The 7,386-nt window shown below is 38.6% G+C and overlaps 1 non-coding gene across 1 annotated transcript; it reads left to right on the top strand.

Moving 5' to 3' along the window:
- Positions 1 to 1,031: 1,031 nt before the first annotated feature.
- Positions 1,032 to 1,172, top strand: LOC114613158. The gene has a single exon (XR_003710143.1). It is a non-coding gene; the product is annotated as a small nucleolar RNA SNORA48 (small nucleolar RNA).
- The last annotated feature ends 6,214 nt before the right edge of the window (positions 1,173 to 7,386 follow it).

The following is a 7,386-nucleotide window of genomic DNA, read 5'->3' as shown; positions in this document are numbered from 1 at the left end:
AGTAATGACCATGTTCAACCAACTGTTCGCTTTTCTCCTTACTCAAATTAAGACCATAATGCAGATGTAGATGCTTGGATTTCCAGATGGAAGACTAATTTTATGAAGCACTTACATTGTATGTGACACAGATTTAACACTACAAGAAATACTGTTACGTTGGCCATTAAAGGAGAATAAATAGAAATGAGTTGTTCTCTGACCATACAGAATTTAAGGATAGCTACTACCAGCCTTCACTGTGATTAAGACATTGTTTCAATGAGCAAGCAATCTGGACTACAACTCTAATATCTTTCTTTTCACAGCTCTTCTTTGGTTGTGTCTGCCTTTTAGCCCCATTTTGCAGATTCCAACATGTTGTGATGAAAAGAAAGGACTAGAATAAGCAGCCCACCATGATTAATATGTCCAATCCTCCTATAAAATAGAACTTAAAAACTGTTTATTCCGTTCTTTGTGGGTTGATATTCATTGTCAAGGTGACAGGATCTATAATCACCTAAGAAAAAGGTTTCATGGCATACCTATGAAGAATTCTTCAGTTTAGGTCAGCCTCTGGACATACCTGTAAGGAATGTTCTGAATTAGATCATCTCTGTGTCCTAGTGAAAGATTATCTGCATTAGGCTGAGGTCAGAAGGCTCACTTTAACTGTGCAGCATGGGCTAAGGTCCTGGACTAAATTGAAAAAGAGAGAAAGTGAGCTACTTACTAGCATGCATCATGTTCGTGACTGTATATTCAGTCTAACAAGCTGCCTCAAGCACCTGCCATCAAGTCTTCCCTGCTATGATGTACTATACCCATATTAGAGTGAATGAAAATCATCTCTGCCTTTCTCAAGTTCCTTTTGTGGAGGAATTTATCATAATAAAAGTAATTATAACTCATACCTTTCAAGAATAAGTTGTATGGGTTTTTGCTTCAGACACCTAACTGTAACATGAAATTTTTAAAGTTGTTATTTATTACTAGGCAATGAATAGTTAGAACCAGTGCTAAGGAATATTTGCTAAACACCACCCCCCTAACCCTGCAATGGACAAAGAGATACCTTGGTGGTGGTGGTGTTTTATCAACCAGGGGCAGAGAAAAATGCCAATCCTTTGTTCATCCTAGCTTGATTCCTGGCTTGGTGTCCAAAGCTGTTTTATGCCTAGGACTCATGAAAATCAAATAACATCCAGGCAGCACAGTGCAGGAGGAGGAAGACAGAGACCAGCTAGCCACAGACCTACCCTCCAGTGCACAGCACAAGCCTGCCATAGATACTTGCCTGCTACCATACCACACAGCACAGACAGAGACTGTTACCCAAGGGCGACCAGCTGAGCAACCAGCCTGAAATGGGAGCCACCACTATGTGTGAGCATGTGCTGGTCAGACGAGAGAGAAAGAGAAGTGGAGCAGTTTGAGCATTATGAAGAGAGATGAAATTGGAGACTGGTGGTCAAGAAGAGTAGCCTGTTGTGAGTGGCCAGCTCTGCCACCTGGGACCAGGGTGAAGCCCGAACCTGAGGTCCCAATGTAGGTCATATATGAGTCTGTGGCTACGCAGTACCAGGGGTCTGTGCTGATGCCCATGGTTCATATTACCAATAGAGAACATGGAAATGTTCTTGTTTGGGGCAGCTGCTAGGGAGCATTTGGATATCCAGGGGCTTTAGAGAACTGGCCCTGTTCCTCTGGCTGAAGAACAATGGAGAGCTGGTTTCGCTTCATCTTTAATCAACAACAGCATTCAGCAGCAGGACCTGTGCCCCACCTAGGCAGCAAAAATGTAGCTGGCTCTTGAGGTATGGGTGTGGGTGAGCTAACTGGAAGGGCATGGGAGCAGGAGATCTGACTCTGTTTCATGCCAATGACCACATGGGGTGGCCTAGCTAGAGCAGTGCTGGAAAGCACACTATCCTGGTGGTGAGAATGAGGGAGAGCCAGTGTATAAGGAAGAACCAGTGTGCTGACCAGATCAGCTACCACCCAGGTCCAGACCCAGGGCTCTGAGTTGGCTCACCCCAAAATCTACATCCGGAGAATGGTTGTGACCAGTGAATGGGACAGTTCTGCTGATCCAAAGCTGCATGATTCCCATGATATAGGGCAACAACAAAATAAATCAGGAGGAGTCCTGATGAGGATTCAATATTGATGGTATCACAGAAGCCAGAGATCTTGAACCAGTCTAATGGCTCACTGCAATGACATTTGCAAGTGAAGATGTGTGGACAGAGGGATATACTGTGGGACACCTTCTATAATGAAATTCGTTCTATGCTTTTTGCTGTTGTTGGTGGTGGTGGTGGTGGTGGTGGTGGTGGTGGTGGTGATGGTTTGTTTATTTTATTTTGGAGAGGAGGTTGCAAGGGTGAAGTGTGGATGGGAGATCAGTGAGACTTGCATACATGATGTAAAATTCACAAAGAATCAATAAAATGTTTTTAAAATACTTTGTTTCTGCCGTGCAGTGGTGGCGCACGCCTTTAATCCCAGCACTTGGGAGGCAGAGGCAGGCAGATTTCTGAGTCCGAGGCCAGCCTGGTCTATAGAGTAGTTCCAGAACAGCCAGGGCTATACAGAGAAACCCTGTCTCAAAAGCAAAACAAAAACAAAAAACAAAAACAAAAAACAAACAAACAAGAAAAAAACAAAAAACAAAAACAAAACCTTTGTTTCTGCCAAAAGGTCAAAATAGGAATCAAGCATGACAGAATAGAACTTTTCTTCTTAAATTTTTCCTGAAGAATTTGTCTATAATTAGGTAACACAAACATTAACTTTTTGTTTTATGTTTCTACTTTATAAAATTCATGGTTTGTAAGTTTAAATCTACTTACACACTGAGGTATTTAACATTTTTGAGATATTTAATTTCTTTTTCATTTAATGAAATGGATATTTGTACAATAAAAACTATTCCTATATACTTTATTTTGTTCAAATAAATATTTTTACAATAAAAGAATATTTGCCATATAACACATCAAAGCATTTTAGAAATTTTATTAACAAGGTTCTTAAGCGAATCAAGGCGTATTATGTATTCCTCAATAATTTAAATTGAAAAACAGTTTAGAATCCATAACTTGCTTAATCTACTACCGTCCTGAGGTTGTTTGTTTCAAACAAAACCATGCCTGGGAGTTGGAACATCTAACAGTTTGTGCTAACGAACTGTGAGATTCAGTGTTCCAGGCTAGCACGCAGGCAATCAAACTACATGTCATTTGGTTAATTGTACCGATCACAGGAAATGGTAAGGAAGTAGTTTTCAATAATCTTGTCAAGTTCTGCTGCTCACACTATACACCATTGATGTTTTGCTCTTCTGAGGTTAGCACTGATACAAATTTAACCAGTATTCATTGATAGACTGAGAACTTTCATGTGTTGTTTAAATATGATTGATTTGTTTTATTTTTTCCCTATACCTCTGAAATTATCTTCATGCAACCTAGATTTGTATAATCCCATATCTTGCAATGGATTTGGAATTAAAATTTTTGCTTTGAAGATAAATCCTGATTCTGAAAGAAATTCAGAACTGTCATATTTCCTACAAGAAGTCGTACAGAAGACTTGAATGCTGCTCAATAGATGGTTTAATGGCTGAGCATTTTCCACTACCACCTTTATCTTACATTTTGAGGCTCTCAAATCCTGACAATACTACAAAGAAATGGCTTTGTCCATTTCGAAGTGCTAGGAAGAAAAACAAATCAAGAAGCATTTCACTTGAGCTCTTCTGAATTCCAGCTGTGTTGTGTGCTTTCACATAAAAGCAAACAGAATTGCATGTCATCTCAGACAAGCTTGACAAACAAATCAGAAGGTCAGCCAGTACTCTCCCCAGGGCTTCGAAACAGCACTCCCAGTCACGCTCATGATCAAATGATGGCTGACCTTCTTAAGAGCTAACACATCACATCTAGAGACCTAGCAATGTCCTTGTCAGGTTCTATGATTCCATATGTGGAAGAATTCGAAGAGATGTTTTGGAGCAGGTGAGATTAATAGTTCATAAAATGTGTGTTGTATATTTCATCTATTGTAGCAGCATATCCAAGGGACAAAATCATGACCATTGTCACAACAGAAATCTCAAGATAGGTAATGTATTAATCTCACACCAGAGATAAAGATATTCCCAAGTGTCCTGGAGTACCTGTGGGTGCTTGCTGGGCACTTTTATCAGCAAAGTTTAAAGTCTAGAAATCTAGTAACCATCTGTGATTGATAAGGATAAAATTATCCAAAGAGATCAGCTACAACATCTTGAACATCCACCCACCGCAGCAAGCAGTTTTGTGTAGGAGACTGAGTTCACAGAAGTGTTCTAGCCTTCTTGGTCTTTCCTCCTCAAATCTATATGTAAAGCACGAGATGAGTGTGTTCATCAAACTGAGTATAAAGCTAAAAGTGGAGTGTTCTTGTGCTTTATAACATGTAATCCATTCCAAAGACCCAAGGGCTCCACTACTATATCTGTTATTACTTGGGGAAGGCATTAATAACCTTCTGCTAGCTGTAGCTCATTGACAATGTGTAATTGTAACTAAAAGATATGGAAATTCTAGCTTTGCTACTCAGAAAAGCATGAACTGAACTGATGGTCGGGAACCAGCTTTGTAGCCAGGCATTGTAGCACATTTCTGTTATCCCAGTGGTAAAGCAGTGAAATCATAAAGACCAGCTTATGTTGTTACATAGTGAGACTCATTGTGGGGGAGAGAAAAGAAAAGAAAAGAAAAGAAAAGAAAAGAAAAGAAAAGAAAAGAAAAGAAAAGAAAAGAAAAAAAGGAAAGGAAAGGAAAGCAAAGGAAAGCAAAGGAAAGCAAAGGAAAGCAAAGGGAAAGAAAAGAAAGGAAATTCATATGTGTTTTTTCCAGATAAGTGTAGCTACCATCCCTCACCAAAGAAACCTCACTTTACAGCAAATGGAGACCTCAACAGAGAACCACAACAGGATACAATTCAGAGATCAACAGATATGGGAAGCCCAACAGGCACATGTACATTAGAACTTTTGAGTCTATGACTCACAGAATATCTCAGAAGAATGGACAAAATGATTGTAAGAGGCAGGATACAAGGAACTACTCCATCAAACAGTCACTCCCAGAAATCTCTGCATAAATAAGATAGGAACAAGAGCAATACCAAATAGACATGCTAATATAGGAGGGGAGGAATTCACAGGGTTTTGAATTCTCAAAACTTAACAAAGAGTTACAGACAAATAATGACTACTGGGAGAGAAAAATTAGCCTCTTCCAGTGATGCTCAACTCAGAGTAGTCAGGTTTGAAACCATATATACCCCACCAACAAAAATACACAGACTAGGATAGATAGATAGATAGATAGATAGATAGATAGATAGATAGATAGATAGATAGATAGATAGACAGATAGACAGATAGACAGTTAGACAGACAGACATATGTGTTCATGAAACAAAAACAATCAATCAAAGGGAAAAAAGCTACCAACTTGTGAGTAGTAGGGGATATGGCAGGAGTTTGAAGAAGGACAGCTAGGAGAAGCTGGAGAAAGGAAAGGGGTGAGATAAAGTTATGTAATTCTACTTTAATTTTTAAAGATAAAAATCCAAAAATAATGTGTTTTCCCTTAGAGCACTAAGTTCCCTTGAGTCTATCCTTGTATAAGATAAAAATATAAGAAATATCATTTTCACAGGAATTTAAGAAAGCACTAGTATGCTAATTATCACTAAACTGCAAAATGATTTTTCTATCTGTCTGACTATTTTTTAAAGTAGGGACACATCTTTTGGAGCAGGCTAACATTTTTTACCTCATCAATTCTTACTGCTCATTAAGGCGTGATCAACTGTTCATTGGAGCTTCATTTCTTTTAATTATTTTGTCTCTTCTAGCTCAATATTTCTCTGCATTATGATATCATTTCAAACTTACAGCCACTATAAACTATCAGCAGCGGTTAATACCTTGGTCCACTACTCACCCATTATGATTCGGATTTAATTCCTATGCCAAATACTCAGGCTTCAAAAAAGTTTTTTTAAAGTGACTACTGGTGGGATTCTAAACTTTCGGATTCTTGTTCTTACTTATAAGTAAACATACACAAATATACATACTCAAACACACAAAGACACACATGCTCCACAAGACCCAGGCTGCCACTTTCCAAGACCCATTTCTTTCTTAATCTACTAACATGAAAATTTTCCATGAGAAGAAAATACAGGATTTTCAAGTAGATTATTTCTCAATAGTAGGACTTATGCCACCTACCAGATGAACTTGGACAACTTTTGGAATAGAAATAAGCATGGCAAACGGTTTAGAAATCTATGGATGTGGAAATAAACCAAGGGCTCAAAGGGTTAACACATGACACCACAGTGGGAAACTCACATCTATTTCATAGATGCCCCAAATTTGTTGAGAGCACACAAAGAAAGATATGATGATGAAATAATTTGTTGCCTTTCTCTGGCAACAATCATTCTAGAGTCCTCTTCTGTGCTTGCCTCTATCACAGACCTAAAATATCGTTGTATGGTACACCATGTACTTGCTTGGCTGCCCCCTAGAACTTAAGATCCGTGAAATCATAGTGTCTTAAGCTTTTTTATATTTGCTTCAGAACTAAACATTAAACATGACCTTTGCAGCACAATTACCTAGAGTTTAACAAAGGATATATTCACAAGTCCTGCCTTAATCTTCTGAATCATTGTCTCTGGGAATATAAACTGAGAAGCTATCAGATATTCAGTGGGATTTTAAAAATTATTGTTTTACACCATATGGGTTTACAATAATTATAATTAATGTCTGATATCGGTGGGGTGAAAGAAACAACTCTGCTTCCACCCTTTTTGCCCAGTATCTACGACAGAGAAGGGTCAACAAATTAGAGGCATTGCACACCCAAGGACAGAGCATTTAACATGAACTAATGTAGGTATAGTGCCTAAAATTGTTTGACACTGATAGCCTCAGACAATGCATAAAGACTCTGGGCACACAAAACACATAGAGAAAGAGGATGATATCTCCAGTCTTCAGTCTCTATGACTTCAAATTTTTACATTTCATACTTACATAGGTCACATAAAAGTCCATGTAAGGGGATTTTTAAAAACTAGTTTACATCTTATCTCCAATTCTCTTTGAGCATCAGAAATCATGGTATACCATTCAGTGTAACTAACCGACTTTACATGCCTCAAGATTTCCTATGTAATCAGTTTTTAATCTTATGTATGCTTCCATGACCCTGTGTCAGACTCTCTCTCTCTCTCTCTCTCACTCTCTCTCTCTCTCTCTCTCTCTCTCTCTCTCTCTCTCTCTCTCTCTCTCTCTCTCTCTCTCTCTCTCTCTCTCTCTCTCTC

This window comes from Grammomys surdaster, unplaced genomic scaffold, assembly GCF_004785775.1.
Source record: "Grammomys surdaster isolate TR1022 unplaced genomic scaffold, NIH_TR_1.0 126189, whole genome shotgun sequence".
NCBI lineage: Eukaryota > Metazoa > Chordata > Mammalia > Rodentia > Muridae > Grammomys > Grammomys surdaster.
Note: the sequence above shows the minus strand (reverse complement) of the source record. Positions and strands in the feature narration are given on the sequence as shown.